Source organism: Podarcis bocagei (genome assembly GCF_964188305.1).
Source record: "Podarcis bocagei genome assembly, chromosome: 16".
NCBI classification, from domain to species: domain Eukaryota; kingdom Metazoa; phylum Chordata; class Lepidosauria; order Squamata; family Lacertidae; genus Podarcis; species Podarcis bocagei.
The window spans coordinates 21,558,540-21,577,075 of NC_138142.1; the positions used below are offsets into that span (position 1 = coordinate 21,558,540).

The 18,536-nt window shown below is 46.0% G+C and overlaps 1 protein-coding gene and 1 long non-coding RNA gene across 3 annotated transcripts in view; one reads left to right on the plus strand and one right to left on the minus strand.

Annotated features, from left to right (window-relative positions):
- HSPB8 (heat shock protein family B (small) member 8) overlaps positions 1–16,063 on the minus strand; it is a 32,708-nt gene extending 16,645 nt beyond the window's left edge. Inside the window, exon 1 of the mRNA XM_081175316.1 lies at positions 15,681–16,063. The gene's annotated coding sequence lies outside the window, so the exon portion shown is untranslated. The remainder of the gene's footprint in view (positions 1–15,680) is intronic.
- LOC308576176 lies at positions 60–15,490 on the plus strand. 2 transcript variants are annotated; one of them, XR_014003125.1, is made up of 2 exons: positions 60–171; positions 13,899–15,490. It is a non-coding gene; the product is annotated as an uncharacterized lncRNA (long non-coding RNA). The 2 variants fall into 2 exon arrangements; XR_014003126.1 differs by having other exon boundaries at positions 66–166.
- Positions 16,064–18,536: the final 2,473 nt, after the last annotated feature.

The window sequence follows — 18,536 nt, forward strand, 5'->3', positions numbered from 1 at the left end:
GTTATATGTGGGGCATAGGAATGCGTTCATTATTTTTCTCTCAAAATATAGTCCGCCCGCCCCCCACAAGGTCTGAGGGACAGTGGACTGGCTCCCTGCTGAAAAAGTTTGCTGACCCCTGTCTAATGCATCAGGAAGAACTACCTGGACAAAATTGCAGTAAACTGTAAGGTATAAATAGGAAAATATTGCATGCTTTGTGAAGTTGCTAATCTACACATACATCTGCATTTTATGATTGGGTTGGTTCAGGCAGCGGCTCTGCTTTTTATATACAGTTGTATAGTTATCAGGGGCGCCGACTTATAAAAAATATTGGGGGGGCCCATACCGGGGTCCTGCCGCTGGTTCGCTCGGGTAGCCGGGAGAACGCAGTTCGAGGTGGCGGTGTTGGGGAGAGACCCTCGCTCAGGGCGCCACTAGACTTGGCGGCCGGCAGCCTATCTGGGGGGTTTTGGAGCGTATTTCGGCGGAGCGATTGGGGAGGAGGGGGCTTGTTGCCGGATTCTTCAGCTGAGCCGGAGATCCGCTGCTGGGGGTTCCTGGGCCGAGTTGTGAGCACGGCCTGCTGAAGGGAGATCCAGCCGATTGCACGACGGGGACGGCCGGGGCTCTCCGGCTAGGGCGCGCGGCTGGCTGGCTGGCGAGGGAGCAGGTGGGGAGGAGGCGGGGGTCCTCACTCTCTTAGGAAACGCACCCGCGCGCCCGATTGCCACGAAGTCCGAAGGGTGCGTGTGTGGAATTAAAAAGCAAAAACGAGATACGGGCAGGGCAGGCAAAGAGTTTTCTGCAAGAGGATGGAGGGCAGGTTGAAGAGAAAATCACTCAGGATGAGACAGTCAAATCAGCCATGATAAAATGGGCTCAGGATATTGGGTATAACATCATGTTTGAGGACTGGGAAAGGTTATGGACCACCGGAATGAAATTCACGGCATGTAATGCCTTGAAGGAAAATATTATGAAAATGATTTATAGGTGGTACATGACCCCAGTCAAGCTTGCAAAAATATATCACCTGTCTGATAATAAATGTTGGAAATGTAAGGAGGCTGAAGGGACATTCTTTCACCTCTGGTGGACTTGTCCAAAAGTGAAGGCCTTCTGGGAAATGATCTATAATGAGTTAAAAAAGGTATTTAAGTATACCTTTCCCAAGAAACCAGAGGCCTTCCTCTTGGGCATTGTTGGCCAGAAAGTGTTAAAGAAGGATAGAACTTTCTTTATGTATGCAACTACAGCAGCAAGAATACTTATCGCAAAATATTGGAAGTCACAAGATTTGCCCACACTGGAAGAGTGGCAGACGCAATTGATGGACTACATGGAACTGGCTGAAATGACTGGCAGAATCCGAGATTTGGGAGAAGAAACAACGGAAGAGGACTGGGAAAAATTTAAGGACTATTTACAAAAACAATATAAGTTGTATGAATGTTAAAAATTTACACGATTCGGAAACTATAGCTTCAGCAATTAGATTTGGGAAACAGGAAATTATATTTTAAGTAAGAAAAGGTCAAAATCTAAGGTAATACTATGTTTAATTTAAGATATAAGTAACTGATGAAAAGTATGTTAAATTTAGAGGTATAGTATTTGAAAAGTACAAAATAAGGTACGAAACAAGGTAATAATTTGCTGATATCTTTATTATAAAGAATGCAGGGTAAGGGAGATGCGAGGAAGTCCAGTTAGTTATATAAAAAATGTGTTGAATGGTTGGTTTTCTTTTCTTCTTTTTCTTTTTTTCTTTTTCTTGTTCTTTTACTTTTTTCTTCAGTGTATGTTTCTAACTTTGTATTTGAAACCTTAATAAAATATTTATAAAAAAAGAAGAAGAGAAAATCCTTTCGCTTTTCTGGGGCTCAGGGAAGTCTCAGAGCCGGAGGTTGGGGAAGGGACCCCCTTTGCTCTGCCCTCTTCTCCCGTCTTAGATTCGCATGGGGGTCCCCGCCCGAGCTTGCCTGGCCACCGGGCCACACAAGGGCCGCGCTCTACGCGGCACACCTTGCTAGCCGCGCAGCTGTCCTCCGCGGCTGCGGAGCGGCCCTGCGCCGGTGCCCAGCCCCTCTGGGCGCCCGCTGCGCTGCCAATGACAAGCGGGCGACGTCGCGGGCGGGGAAGGCGTCGCTTTCTTTCCCGATCCTTCATCCTCCCAGTCTTCCAGCCCTTTTTTGGGTTGGAAGCTCGTCTCGTTCGCCCTTCTCCTTTCTTCACCCTGCGCGCAATTTTCCTCCCTCGTCTCCCTCCCCATTTCTCCTTCCTTCCTGACTGACGGGCTTGGGCTCGGGCTCAGGCTCCGGGTCGGGCTCGGGCTCAGGCTCGGGCTCCGGGTCGGGCTCGGGCTCGGGCTCGGGCTCCGGGTCGGGCTCAGGCTCCGGCTCGGGCTCGGGCAGCCACAGCGTCGGCGGTGTTGGCGATCGGCGGCGCGGGGGGATGGCCCTCCCGGGGGAGCCGGCGCTGCTCAATGGGGTTGCCAAGGAGACAGGCCGGCCGCCCTCCTCCCCCGGCCCGGCGCCCCCCGCCGCGCCGGTGCCCGTTATCGGGCTGGTGCGCGCCGGGCGCCCTATAAAAGCCGCAGACGCGCCCACCGCCGCCCGAGATTATTGGGGGGGCTGAGCCCCCCCAAACGAATTTTTGAGGGGGCTCGGGCCCCCTCAAGCCCCATGGAGTCGGCGCCTATGATAGTTATATAGATATTTCTTTTCCTGACAGTGTTTGCATGGTTTTGTCATGGCCTTTGGCTAGTACAGTAAAGCTTATTTTGATTGATTTGAGGTAGGCCTGGGGGAGCTGCTGCAAATCAAAGTAGGCAATGCTGAGCTCTTATCTGTGTTTATTGGGCATTTGTTCTGGGATAGTAATATGACAAAGAGCATGACCACTATTATTATTTATTGATGATGATGATGATGAGTGGTTACATTCATTATTATAATTATATTATTTATAATTATCCCAATTCATTCATCATGTAGTCATTTTGATTTGAGGGGTGCTTATACCATCAGCCATTCACCCACTTTTCAGTGAGGGGTCTCCTGACAACTCTCAACATCATTAGAAACTAAAGTGCTCAGGAATGTTTTGGGGGAAGCCATGACAGCAGAGGCAGAGTGGTGTAGTGGTTAGAGTGTTGGACTAGGACCTGGGAGACCAGGTTGAAACCCCTGCCCCCCCCCATTCAGCTATGAAGCTCACTAGGTGGGCTTGGGCCAGTTGCTTCCTCCCAGTCTAACCTACCTCCCAGTACTGTGGAGGAAAAGGTGGGATATAAATGCAGTAATAATAATGAATATATTGCCTCATCTTGTGGCAGTGAGTCCCACAAGTTAATTACACACTGTGTGAAGAAGTACACAGCTAGGTGGGGCATTGAGGATACTTTTCCTGGGTGCAACCCCGTCTGGGGGCAACAGGCATCGAAGATCATGCTGTAATAATATTATTTTAATACCTGTAATTATCAGTATGTAATGTTTTCCTTTCAGCGTGGAATAATTAAAGATGAGCCAGCATCGTGCAGTAGTGGTTAGAGGGTCAGATTAGAATGCAAGTCTCCACCCATTGAACAACTCCAGTCATTTTGCTCAGTATCGTCTATCAAGGGAAACTTTGGACCACCAGATGTTGCTGAACTACAACTCCCATCATTCTTGACTATTAGCCATGACTGCTGAGGCTGTTGGGAGTTGGAGTCCAAAAGCAACTGGAGGGCTGAAGATCCCCCAAGCCCTGGTCTCTTTTGACTGGCAGTGACTCTTCAGAGTTTCAAAAAGGAGTTTTTCCTAGCCCAAGAAACTGTTGACCACCCATCCGTCTGCCCTTTGTTTTGTGCATACAGTAGTACCTCGGTTTTCGAACGCCTCCATAGTCAAACGTTTCGGAACTTGAACGCCAAAAACCCAGAAATAAATGCCTTGGTTTTCAAACGCGCCTCAGAAGTCGAACAGGAAACGCGGCTTCTGTTTTGAGTTTTCCGTTTTGAGGCTTCGGTTTTTGAATGTTTTGGAACTCGGATGGACTTCGGATTACATTCGAAAACCAAGGTACCACTGTACTAGGAATGCCCTCAAGGAAGCCTGGGAAGAGGAATTCAAGGTAATAATTTCAGTTTCCCCCAGCCCAAAGCATGTACTGCGCTACTGAGCTATGACAATTCCTCTGGCGCTCAGTGTTCCTGAAGCTTATGGGGAGACCCTGGGCCACAATCTTTGAGTCTATCCCACCTCACAAGGTTGTTGTGATAAAAGATGTCTATGGGAAGAACGCAAGAAGATCAAACCTCTCCATTCTGAAGGAAATCAGCCCTGAGTGCTCACTGGAAGGACAGATCCTGAAGCTGAGGCTCCAATACTTTGGCCACCTCATGAGAAGAGAAGACTCCCTGGAAAAGACCCTGATGTTGGGAAAGATGGAGGGCACAAGGAGAAGGGGACAACAGAGGACGAGATGGTTGGACAGTGTTCTCGAAGCTACAAACATGAGTCTGACCAAACTGCGGGAGGCAGTGGAAGACAGGAGTGCCTGGCCTGCTCTGGTCCATGGGGTCACGAAGAGTCAGACATGACTAAACAACTAAACAACAATAACAATGGAAAGAACCACTTAAGAACCTCAGGCCTAGGGGTCAAATGCAGCTTTCCAGGCCTCTCTATCCATCCCTTAGCATATTCCTCAGGCCATACCCTGCACTGGTCCTGCTTCATGCCCCAAATGTTTTTGCCTGGCTGGAATGTGTCTTGATAATGCCTCACGCTTGTCTGGGTCGAGGACACAGAGGTGTGTGTATAGAAGGTACCGGTAGTTTAATGTACCAAAGTAAAAACTGCATTCATTGCTCTATTCACTTTTGCCCCTGGCCTGGCCCACAACAGACATGTGGCCCCCAGAATCTTGCGCACAAGAGAATGTGGCTCTCTGGTTCTAAAAGGGTTTAAGCCTCCCTGATCTACTTGGATGAAGAAAGCAAAATGAGCCTACTAAATATATAAAGCTTTCCAGATAGTAGATTACAAAAGCTAGACGTCAGCTTTCTCGGAGGCTTAGTCAGGGCAGCAGGCCACACCCGCAGCCTAACCCAGCGTAGCACATTCAGCTTTGTCAAAAAGGATAAAATGGGGGGGGGGGCACATGACATCACACAGTGACAGCAGCCAGCAGGAGTTATTTGCAAGCACCTCTCAACAGGAGCAGTCTTGCCTAAGCAGCTTCAACACCATTTCTTCAGTAATATCTTTAAAAAGCCCATGACTATGTGCCTTAACCCAGCGTTGGTTCCGGCCGAAGAGGGTGAAGAGTTCAGAGAGCTTGTCTCAGGTGTAGGAATGTCTATTTATGGCACCGAGTGCCAAGGCTGTTTTTAAAGCACCGCTTTTAAAAGTTGGCAACCTTATTTGCAGGTGATAGCCTACTTTTTAGGGTCCTATCGTGTTGCCTGAGGTTGAATCAGACCATCTTGTCAAGCCCTGATGACTGACTGGCAGCAGCAATAAGGGGTCTCAGCAGGAGGCGTTCATATCACCCACCACCCGAGAACTCTTCTTAACTAGAAATGTGGAGGATTAAAACCTTAGATTTTCTCCATGAATGAGATGAACAAAATGCATGAGGTTACGATAAACAGGGTGGATTTGATTTAAATCATTTTTTTTTTTTACAGAAAGACTCATTCTTGCTGGTATAATCTTAATATTTACAACCAGAGGAAGGTTTCATTTTTGGAATTATAAATTTTCAGAGTAGTTTTCACAAAAAAATCTGATTTGATTATATTATTAGAAATACATAGACGGATAATTATGAAATTATTGTGAGGTTTAATAAGTTAACTGTTTATATTTGGGCAACTTTTCTGCTGTACTTTTATTGGAAGGAGAAAAACAATCATATCCTTAATAACAATTTAAACTATTTATTTAACTAAAACAATAACATTATAGCATGTGGATCCATGTTTGTTAACCAATGTGGTTAAACAATTAAAAAACCCCCAAAAACTTATACTGAGTTTTAGCACGCATGCAAAATTTAAAGCAAATCCTTATTTCCTGGTGAATAGCCTTTGGATTATAATGTAACTTAAATAGAAAACTATCTTTAGAAAGATTTTTCCTCCAAAAGCACTTTATTTTTAAAATCCAATTTAAATAAAAAAATCTGATTTAAATAAAAGAATCTGATTTTTAAAAAAATCATTGATTTTTATCCACCCCGGCAATAAAGACACTTGATATTATTATAGAAAAATAGGGGAAGGGCTCACTCAGAACAAAATATTGCAGAGTGGAGTGTTTTAAACTGTTTTTAAAATGTGTTTTAAATGTTGTAACCTGCCGTGGGACCTTAGGGTGAAGAGCAGGTAAATAAAAATGAGTTAAAAGGGCCATGTTCTGTGTGATGACTGAATTCCTGGCACCTAGAAACAAGCTTTAGTTTCCAGAATTCTTAGTTTTAAGTGTATGGTGTACAGGCAGCCTAGGACAGAATACCGAAACTGTAGAAGCTCTGTGTCTTTACTTAAGGTCTATACAAACTGCTCGCTTTCAATGAAATATGCATTCTGGTTTGAGCAGTTTAGAAAGCAGATTATGTCTCGCCACATGTGCGAAATTGACTGAGCCTGAGTCAGCACCCAAAGGGAGAGTCCTGCTGTCAGCAGGTGTTGACAGCCGGTATCTAAGGAAAAGTCTGGAGCTGGTGGAGTAACTGGGAAGGATGAACCTTCGGGATAAGCTGGTTTTTCGGGGTACTTCTGCACAGTCTCAAGATTTCCCCAAGCTTGCTGATGCTCCCATCTTGTGCCTGGATGCTGTGTTTTTGACAACACAAACAAAAGCTCTCATAGCTCCAACACTGGAAATAGAGGGAATTAAGTCCGATTGGGCTCTGAAGTGAGCAACTGTATATTCTAGGCTAAAACTGTACAGTGTAATCTCGGGTTGCGAATGTGATCCATCCAGGAGGTACGTTCGCAACCCGCAGCGCTGCGTCTGCGCATGACATGATTTGGCGCTTCTGCGCATGCGCAAAGCACGATTTAGTGCTTCTGCACATGTGCCGAAACCCGGAAGTAACTCGTTCTGTAACCCGAAAATGCGCAGCCCACAGCGTTCGCAACCCGAGGTATGACTGTAGTCAAATCCATACTACATACAGTGGTACCTCAGGTTAAGTACTTAATTTGTTCCGGAGGTCCGTTCTTAACCTGAAACTGTTCTTAACCTGAAGCACCACTTTAGCTAATGGGGCCTCCCGCTGCTGCTGCACCGCCGGAGCACAATTTCTGTTCTCATCCTGAAGCAAAGTTCTTAACCTGAGGTAATATTTCTGGGTTAGCGGAGTCTGTAACCTGAAGCGTATGTAACCTGAAGCGTATGTAACCCGAGGTACCACTGTACAGTGGTACCTTGGTTCTCAAACTTTATCTGTTCTGGAAGTCTGTTCCAAAACCAAAGCATACCAAAACCAAGATGCGCTTTCCAATAGAAAGTAATGCAAACGGATTAATCCGTTCTAGACTTTAAAAAACAACCCCTAAAAGAGCAATTTAACATGAATTTTACTATCCATTGATCCATAAAATGAAAGCAACAAACAATGTACTGCAATCACACAGTAAATCAATAAGTAGCTGAACTGGGTTCCACAGTCACAAAAACAAAACAAAAAGAGCTGCAAAACAAATAGCAAAAACAGACAGACCTCAGTTTAACACTCAAAACGGAAGCGTAACACTTGAAACAGAGCATGTTCGGCTTCTGAAAAAAGTCTGCAAACTGGAACACATAAAGTGTTTGGGTTCCAAGTTGTTTGAGTACCAAGGCATTTGAGAATCAAGGTACCACAGTATTTTAAGCACACAGTTCCCTCTGCCCCAAGAATGCTGGGGTACTTCCCTTAACAAACTGTGGCTCCCAGGATTCTTTGGGAAAAGCCATGCACTTTAAATTTATGTTGTGGATGCGACCCGTTGTAATAAAAGTTCAGAAGCTGCTGCCAGTCAGCGTAGGCAATATTGAGCTATATGGACCAGTGGCCTGACACAGTATAAAGCAGCCTCCTATGAGAGGGAAATTAGCTATGTGACAGAGCATATGATTTATATTCGGGCGGTCCCAGGCTCGATCCCTGGCGTCTCCAGGTAGGGCTGGGGCAGAACCCCACCTGAAACCCTGAAGAGCTGCTGCTGGTCAGTGTAGACATAATGGAGCTAAATGGACCAATGGGCTGACTTGGCATATGGCAGTTTATTTACTTAATTATTTCATATATATATATATATATATATATATATATATATATATATATATATAATCACCAAACCATTTTTTGAAAAATACATCATGGTGGTATACAACATTCCCTACTATTCTTAACCTTACAGTGGTACCTCAGGTTAAGTCCTTAATTCGTTCCGGAGGTCCGTTCTTAACCTGAAACTGTTCTTAACCTGAAGCACCACTTTAGCTAATGGGGCCTCCTGCTGCTGCCGCGCCACCGGAGCCCGATTTCTGTTCTCATCCTGAAGCAAAGTTCGTAACTTGAAGCACTATTTCTGGGTTAGCGGAGTATGTAACCTGAAGCATATGTAACCTGAAGTGTATGCAACCCAAGGTACCACTGTATTTTGCTAGTGGGGTGTGTGTGTGTGTGTGTGTGTGTGTGTGTGTGTGTGTGAGAGAGAGAGAGAGAGAGAGAGAGAGAGAGAGAGTGCCGAGACTGAGTGAACAGCAGCTTACATGTAAATCTTGTTGAAGGGTGGGGTATAATAAATACCTAAAGTTGGGAGGCTCTAGAAGACATCCGTCACAGATGATAAAAGGAAATACCATTCCTGACTCAGTTGAGTTTAACAAGATCTCCGTAGTTCGACCACCCCTGGAGACTTAAGGCATGCATGCTTGCTATCCACAGTCTGAATCCAATCTGCCTAACATTACATCACACGTGAGATAATTACTGTTTATAGTAGGGAACTAGGCACTCCCAATTCTGCCTGAGGCCTAAAAAGAGGCAGCATCAAATGAATCCTTCTGTGAACTCAAAACAGGCATTTTGCGCTCTGCAAAGTTGGTCTTGCCAACTAGGCGGAGGACGCAAATTTTAATCTCGGTTTTTAATCCTTTTTCATTTCATAAAACTTATACACCCCTTGATTATAGAGTGCTCAATCCCTGTATATTCCAAATTAGTTCCATCTCAAAAGGTTCGTGATGGAACTGAAGCCTTTTGCTGTTGCCTAGCGACCACAGGGCACCCTCCCAACCCTCTTAGGGCTGGCCTGGAAGAGAATGGGGTATGTTTCTCGCTGCTGTTGCTAGGCAACCACCAGTGTTTCCCTGTCCTCCGAATCCACAACACAGCTGGCTAGGAACAAGGGCCAAAGAGTGCCCTGTGATGCAGGAGGTCTGCAATCATATCCCCTGACATTTTTATTTTTTACTTCCTTTAAAGCAGCCAGATTTTGACTGGGGAGAAGTTCCATTGTAAGACCATGACCTCAGCTGACCACTTAAAAGTGCCCTCATCAGCACCCCCAAAGAGTAGGCTAGGTTGCAAGAGCCATTCCTAAGGAACGATGCCCTCCAGGCTAATGGGTGGACATTCCCTCCACCTGGCCCTGTCCTAGCCGCTAGGAAGGAGAACAGTAGCCATAGGAATGTGAGTGACTGAGCTGGAATCAGGTTGGGAGCTGGAGACACAGAGACCGGCTTGTTCTGTCCTGAATCCAGAGCTGTGACTAATGGAGAAGCAAAATCTGTTGGGGTGTTAATGCTGTGAGCCCCTCCATCTTATACCCAGGTTGTTCACTGAGATCCAGCACAGAGGGCCTCATTGTGAGACGTGAGGTTACAGGGAACCAGGCAGAGGGCCTTCTTGGTGATGGCGCCCGCCCTGTGGAACGCCCTCCCTTCAGATGTGAAGAAAATAAGCAGCTATCCTATCTTTAAAAGACATCTGAAGGCAGCCCTGTTTAGGGAAGTTTTTAATATTTAATGCAGTATTGTTTTTAACACTTGATTGGGAGCCGCCCAGAGTGGCTGGGGAAACTCAGCCAAAAGGGCGGGGTAGTAATAATAAATTTATTATTATTATTATTATTATTATTATTATTATTATTATTATTATTATTATTATAGTATGTATAAATAAATCTATATATCCTAAAGATGCCACAGTCTCCAACGAAGCAGTATTCTTTCTGTTGTGAGACTAATTATAGCACTTTTTCCTCTTTTTTTTTTGCTGGAAGATAGAGCAGTGGGAGATTTACTTTAGGAGGGTGGCAACATGAAAACGGGCTTTTTCTTTAGCGTAATGCTCTCCCCAGGGAGGTTTGGCCGACGCCTTCATGATATACCTTTAGGTACCAGATGAAAGGGACGCGGGTGGCGCTGTGATCTAAACCACTGAGACCAGGGCTTGCCGATCGGAAGGTCGGCAGTTCGAATCCCCGCGATGGGGTGGGCTCCTGTTGCTCGGTCCCAGCTCCTGCCAACCTAGCAGTTTGAAAGCACGTCAAAATGTAAGTAGATAAATAGGTACCACTCCGGCGGCAAGGTAAACAGCGTTTCCATGCGCTGCTCTGGTTTCGCCAGAAGCGGCTTAGTCATGCTGGCCACATGACCCAGAAAAACTGTCTGCGGACAAACGTCGGCTCCCATGGCCAGTAAAGCGAGATGAGTGCCGCAACCCCAGAGTCATTTGTGACTGGACTTAACTGTCAGGGGTCCTTTACCTTTACCAGGTGAAAATGTTCCTCTTTAACCAGGCCTTGGGCCGATTGACATCCGATGCCCTTTTAAATGTGTTTTGGAAGGGGGGGTGTATTATTGGGTTGTCGTTTTTGTTTTTACTATGCATCTTCTGGGTTTTTAAAAATATATATTGTGATTTTATGTTGTGAACTGCCCTGAGATCTATGGGGATAGGGCAATAGACAAAACAAACAGATACGGAAGGGGGGGCATGTCTTCTTCACCTCCTTCTTCACTACAATATATCCATTTATTTCCAATTGTCAATGTCAAAAGGGACTAAAATCTATAAAATTCATAGAAAATCAACGTGCCAATTTGCTCAATTTCTCTAGGACCCCATGACACCTCCCCTGTCCTCCATAATCCCTCAAGCAAGGTGTCAAGACCCTAATCCGGTCAAATCGCTCTGCCAAGCCCTTCCTCTGGGCGATGCCAGGTGACAGACTATGCATACATGGACCATTGTCTTCTCAGGATGTGCTTATCTGCGCATATCTCCAGCTCTGCATATTCCCCCCTCCCTCCTCCATATCTCCAGCTCTGCATATTCCCCCCTCCCTCCTCCATATGTTAATCCGGTGTAACCCAACCTCTTCTTAATGTATTCATGATGTAACTGGGATGTATTTTGCACCGTATTCTGGGACATGGAGGGAAATCTCAAAAGTTCATGTCACCCCTTTCTCGCTGTTCAATCTCGCCTTGAACCTGTTGCACAATAAACTTGGATCTTCTGCAGTTTGCTCCTGTCCGGCTGAGCTCATTTTCTTCCGCAGGGACCCGCGGACCTAGTCCGACGAGCTGGGTGGCAGAGTAGCCCCGCACCCAAATTTTTTCGTAACACAAACAAACAAACAAACAAACAAACAAACAAACAAACAAACGGTGTTCTGTGGGATGGGGAGGGTTAAGCAGTCTGCATGCAGCAAGCCCGGGTTGCGAATTTAGGAATCTTATTCTAGCAGAAGGGCCACCTCTTCATGGGAGAGCGTCTGCATTTGCAGGTGCGATCCCGAACGGCATCTGCAGGTAGGGTGAGACCGTCACCTGAAATCCTGGACAGCTGCTGCCAGTGTGGTCTCATTTGCACTCCACGTTTAACTAAGTACACGACTTTAAACGGTCAACAAACGACACTTTGCCAGATTTCTTCGGGGTGGGGAGAGCCGGGACTGAAGGAGCGTCTCCACCCCCATCGTTCTGCCCAAACACTGAGGTCCAGCGCTGAGGGCCTTCTGGCGGTTCCCTCGCTGCGAGAAGTGAGGTTACAGGGAACCAGGCAAAGGGCCTTCTCGGTAGTGGCACCCGCCCTGTGGAACGCCCTCCCATCAGATGTCAAGGAAATAAACAACTACCTGACTTTTAGAAGACATCTGAAGGCAGCCCTGTTTAGGGAAGCTTTTAATGTTTGATGTTTTACTGTGATTTTAATATTTTGCTGGAAGCCACCTAGAATGGCTGGGGAAACCCAGCCAGATGGGTGGTATTATTATTATTATTATTATTATTATTATTATTATTATTATTATTATTATTTGTGATGATATGGCCTTAGACCTATATGCAGCATAGATGGCGAGCCACATGACCATGGTAGGCTGGGCAGCAGGAACAAAAGTGAGTGGGGCAATGAATGTAAATGTCACCTTTATACATTAGGCTGCTTTCTACACAAACACACACACACACCTCTTTTTCTAGAAAAAATAGCCCTGCATCCAGGCACATAAGAGCCGTGATCAGAGTTCAAGGGCACTCATGACATGGGCGTAGCTAGGGGGGGGGGCAGGGAGGGGCAGTTGTCCTCCCCCCTAAATCAATAAAAATACATAGCAAGCCAAGGTCCTGTGTTTGGTAGCTATCCAGCTCAGACCTGAGACATAGCAAGGCAGAATCATAGAGTTGGATGGGACCCCCAGGGGTCATCCAGTCCAACCCCCTTTGCTAGAAGTCCTAACACTCTTTGTCTCCTTAGCAAATCTCCATCTGGCACTTAACGCCACCACACCTCATTATCCCATTGAGAGTCACTCAGCAAATCGCCTGTATGGCAAAGCCACACGGACGGAGACGCCCGCCTGCCCGCCCTTCCCCTTGGCAGGAATGAAACAAGAAGTTGGTTCCTTCCATCTGCTCTTCTCTCCATTTTGGTTTGCTGCGTCCTTTCCTCTGACAGGTGGTCGCTCTGGTCACCCCTCCCTCCTTCCCCTGCCAAGGCCGTTGCCAGTTTTTTGAGAGGGACCTGGGCAAAGTGCCCTCCCCACAGAGCTTAAACAGAGGCAGATGAGGATGGGCAGTGGCAGCTGAGAAGGGCAGGCAGCTGTGCAGATGCAACACACTCCTTGAGCCCCATGGCTATCTACAGACCCTGGCATGATTATCTTCCTTGAACCCAGTGCTTCTGGGACCTGCCTCGGATATGTATGTCAGGGCCCAGAGGTGTAAGGGTAAGGGATGGGGAAGAAATTCCATGCAGTTTGCATTTAAGCCCTACCTAATTTGCACTTCCTGGAACAATAGACAAACTAAAACACAGGCATCCTTCAGAATTTGCACTTTTTAGAAGTTTTCGATGCAGTTCTCTAGCCAAGAAGTGTGTACAAAAATGCCTATACAGTGGTGCCCCGCAAGACGAATGCCTCGCAAGACGGAAAACCCGCTAGACGAAAGGGTTTTCCGTTTTTGAGCTGCTTCGCAAGACAATTTTCCCTATGGGCTTGCTTTGCAAGACGAAAACGTCTTGCAAGTGTTCCAATTTTTTTCGCTCCCCCTTTTCTAAGCCGCTAATAGCCTTTTAGCCGCTAATCCGCTAATCCTTTAATAGCCGCTAAGCCTTTAATAGCCGCTAAACCGCTAATAGCGCTAATCCGCTAAGCCGCTAATAGGGTTCCTTCGCTAGACGAAGAGACTCGCGGAACGGATTAATTTCGTCTTGCGAGGCACCACTGTACTAGGGTAGTCTCCATAAAAATGCATACGACATACAATAACGCATTATATCAGGGAAGATTGCTTTGCTAAAAATATGTTCCTCAAGAGCCACTGCATACAAAAAAGTGTTTGTTAGGATGTTCACGCAAAAATGCTGATGAATTTTCATGACCTTTTCTTCTTCTTCTTTTTTTAAAAAAGGCTAACTGAGAAGTACAGAACTGAACTGGAGACTGGAGAAATGAGAAGCAGAAAACAGAAACTGATGTTATTTCACCCATCCTTCATCAGGGATAAAGAAGATGGTGGTTGCAGCCATGTGGCCTAGCACTTTAATGTCATGATTTATTTGTTTAACAATATGCATATACCACCTGATTGTGAAAAAACAAGAGAACCTTCTCTTCACAGTAGCAGGAAAACCATGGTTACAACTAATGGCTAATCTGGAGAGAGCTAAACCATGAGCCCGGGTCTGGACAACATGTTAATCCAAACTACAACCATATATGCACTGCACCTTTAAAGCGGTATCACACCACTTTAAACAGCCATGGCTTCCCTCAAAGAATCTTGGGAAGTGTAGTTTGTAAAGGTTGCTGAGAGTTGCTAGGAGACCCCCTGTTCCCCTCACAGAACTGCTGTTGCCAGAGTGGTTTAACAGTCAATTCCTTTTCCCAGGGGGCTGAGGGGAAAAGGGGTCTCCAACAACTCTCAGCACCATTAACAAACTTCACTTTTGAGGTGCCTTTGGGAGGGAAGCCATGACTGTTTAAAGGGGGAATAATCCTGTTTTAAATGTATTGATTCTGGGGATCAAGATTGCAATCCTATATATGTGGGAATAAGCCCCACTGATGCTGGTAAGACATACTTCTGGGTATCACGCACAGGAATCCTGTGCTGCAAGGTTAAATTATTATTTCATCATCAAAACCTCAGACAGGGCCTATGGCTTTAATCAGCATGGTAATGTGGAGAGCAAGGCTTATCTGAACCAAGACACCAACATATAAAGAAGAAAATCATGAGGGAAGATTTGTTAACAGGCTTACACCTAACATTCAGAAACCTGTGAAATAACATTCTAGTTTCAGACAATACTCTTCTGCTGACATGAAACCTGCTGCACCTGAATTAATTTGCAAGTTTGATTTAACTAATCTAGGACTCAGTTGAGACCAGGGTTGTCTCTACTGCTAACACTGTTACGGCCAGTCAATACAGAACATTTGTTCCGATTTATTTCCCCATCAGCCTTTTGTCCATCCATTTCGATGCATTCCTAACCACACTTTTTCAAAAAGTGATTATGTCATGCCAGGGCAACAAAGCTCTTCATGCCTTTTAATTGCACCAACCAAAAGTTGCAGCATACTCTTGAATCCCTCCTGCAAAAATACCGACAAGTCTGGAGGCATTGTGCGTTCTCACCAATAACAGCTGTTGTGAAAGGTCACTGCAATAAACTAGGAGACATTTGAGCTTCACAGAAACATGCCTTGAAGTTACTCTTATCTCTGGCATTTCTTAACCCACTTTCTCTCTCACACACAGGTGTAGAGAGAGAATCTGCCAACCAGTAACAGCACTTCAGAGACGAAGAGCCTTGTGGCGCCTTAAAGACTTCGTTTTCTGGTGCACAAAAACTCGTGCTAGAAGAATATAGTTGTTAACCTTCAAGGCAAAATGGGACATTTTTGTTGCTTTCGTTGCAATAGCCCTAACACTGCGAAACCCGCCCCAGGAAAGTCTAAAACTTGGTGCAGGCACAATAAACCTTTAAATTAGCATGTGATGCTCTGTTTATCTGTGTGGTTTGCTCTCCCAGGCTAAATCCCACCGGGACTGGAGGTCTGAAATACACGCAGGAGATCTAAACTCTGAGACATCCACATAAGCAGTTTGAAAGCATGACCCCTCCCATAGCTCAAAGCATCAAGTCTTCCTTCCCCCCTCCCTGGCTCCCTAGTAGTCTCTTACCCACAGAAGCCTCTGTCTGGAAAGGTCTCCAAAGGATGACAGGCAGTGCCCAGTCACTGAAGTAGGCTCTGGGGCGTTCCCAACTGAGCAATGGCGCCTTCAGTGCTGAATCAGACGTGCACCAGCCAGTCCCCTACTCCTCTTGACAGTTCAGCAATGCAGATAGAAAAAGCTTTCAGCCGTGTCCCTGGCTTCCCTGGGCAGGCAGCCACACAGCAAAGCAGTGTTCTCACACTGGGCAGAGGTGGAGCGAGGCAATGCGCCAGGAATGCTATCTGGAGAGGCCCTAGGAAAAGGAGCTTGGAGGTGGTTCGTTTTATTTTTGCTTGGTTTTTTCCCCCCAGCAGAGATGGCCTTGGCTCAAGCCCAGCGCTCTCTCCGGAAGGCCTGCGCTTTTCGCCCAGTCGCTTCTGACCCTGACACTTGGAGGCCGGAGTGAGGAACTGCATTTAACTCCACCCAAAACCACCCAACCTGCATCAGCTGGAAACTGCTGATAGCAATTGGGCTTTTATTGGATGGAGGGGGGGAAGAAGGGATCAAAGAAACAAGCGCAGGCTGGGTGGCTGCAGGCTGTTTTTCAATTAACCTTCTGGAAAAGAAAAAAGGCCTTGAAATACCTATTGGCCAAAATGCATTTCCTGGAAATAAAAGCCACATTTTCACCACACCTGCACCCCTTTCCAGGATCTTGAGATGTCTTCTCTTTCATTTTGGAGTCCTGGATTTGAGCCAGCTGCCAAAATAAAGGAGTGAAATGAAAAATGAACAATGCTTTTGATTTCATTTCTCTCTCTGTTTCCCTCCCCCACCAGACTTAAATTCATTTCTGCATCTGTTTGTGACTGAATAAGAAGAAACCCTCAAGGAAATTTATCAGCATTTTAGTGTGAATTTCACCTAATATTTTGGGCTCCTTTTTGGGGGAGAAAGGACAGGATATAAATTCAATAAATAAATAATGTACACGTTTTCATACACAGCTTTAAGTAATATAAACGTTATTGCAAGTGATTTTCCCTAATGGAAAGGAGCTTTTTGTATGTTACTTTACTAATGCATGCCTTTTTAATATATGTGTTTTTGTATAAACATTGTCTGCTGGGATGACTACTCTGCAAAATTTGAGGCACTGTGAACGCTGAAGGGCAGCTGTGTTTAGATTCACACACTGATCACAAAACTGTGAATTTGTTTCTCGTTAAAATGTAAGCAAAACGGCATCTCTCCCCCATCCCTGGGCCAGATCACTATTCCTGGGCCTTTTTAAAATGCCGTGCCTCACATCACCTCTCTCTTTTTCTGCTGTGATCAGCGTTGCCATTTGTATTTACAGTCGTACGTTGGATCCCAAACACCTTGGTACTCGGACGTTTTGGCTCCCAAATGCCACAAACCTGGAAGTGAGTGTTCCAGTTTGCGAACGTTCTTTGGAACCCGAACGTCTGATGGGGCTTCCGCAGCTTCTGATTGGCTGCAGGAGCTTCCTGCAGCCAATCAGAAGCCGTGCTTTAGTTTCCAAATGTTTTGGAAGTCAAATGGACTTCCGGAACAGATTCTGTTCAACTTCCAAGGTACGACTGTATAGGGTACTTTAATATTTGGGGTGCTTGACAAGAGAGGCAGCCAAAAGTACATCATTTACAGTCTACCACAAGTTCTCTGGGTAATTGGCAGAAAATCAGTAATGGCCTGACTTCCTAAGATTTCAGCAGTAACACTAAAGCTGCAAATAAAAAAACAACCACCCTGTTGTATCTGCTCCTTTTGGTGTTTATCTTTTGCGTGGTGTTATAAATAAATTTTGCTACCAGTTGCTGACACAGTAGTCCTGGCTTTCATCCAGCCCACAGTGACATAGGCTCTTACTCGAGAAGAAGGAAGAGGTCTTTATCATGACAGATAAGAGATAAGAGGTTCAGCAATAGGTAAATGAGTCACAGCAGCTTCTACATCCAGGTTTGATGATGGGAAAACCAAGGTTAGACATACTAGAAGGATTGGTCCAAGCTCGAGGAGTCCCAAGATGTAGGCAAGGAGGTCAAAACTGCATGGAAGCCACAAAATTGTCCCAATGGGTTGGCACACCCACCCACCAAGCTTTTAAAGAGCAGGACAGGTGCTCTCACTTGCCCTTGTGCCTATCTAGATTGTGCCTATCTAGATTGTCAAGTATGCAGACACTCGCTGTACCAGGGAGGGTGTGTCTAGGTCCTGGGTGACCAGACTGTCCTTTTCCCTTCTGACTCCAGTTCCTCTACCCCTAGCGATGGGCCATTGCCCAGCCCAGATTCCATTGCTTTGCTCCTTTCTCCTGGTAGGAAGAAGAGACCTGGGAGTCTTGCCTCTCCTGCTGTGGCAGCTGGATCTGGGGAGAAGGAAAGTACCTACCTTCTCCAGCCATTGTTCCCTGATCTCAGCGCCCCCTCCCCATGTTCCCCTCGTATTTCCCCTGTTTCAGCCTTCCACTCCACTTCTGAGACACATGATACCTGAGGATGACTGACGAGAGCATTGTTTTACCGTATTTTTCACTCCATAAGATGCACCTTTTTCCTCCTAAAAAGTAAAGGGAGATGTGAGTGCGTCTTATGGAATGAATGGCGCTGCGCAGAGAGGAAGAACTGTGCAGCGCCCCTTCAGCGACGCGCCTGTCCTGCGAAGCCAGAGGAGGAACAGAAGGGGCTCCTCCTCCCTTAAGAGGCTTGGCATGGCTATCCCAGAAGCCAGAACAGCCAGAGACTATCCCAGAAGCCAGATCCCTCTTGCTGGTCTGGCTTCTGGGATTCAGAATATTTTTTTCCCCTGTTTTCCTCCTCCCAAAACTAGGTGCGCCTTATGGTCTGGTGCGTCTTA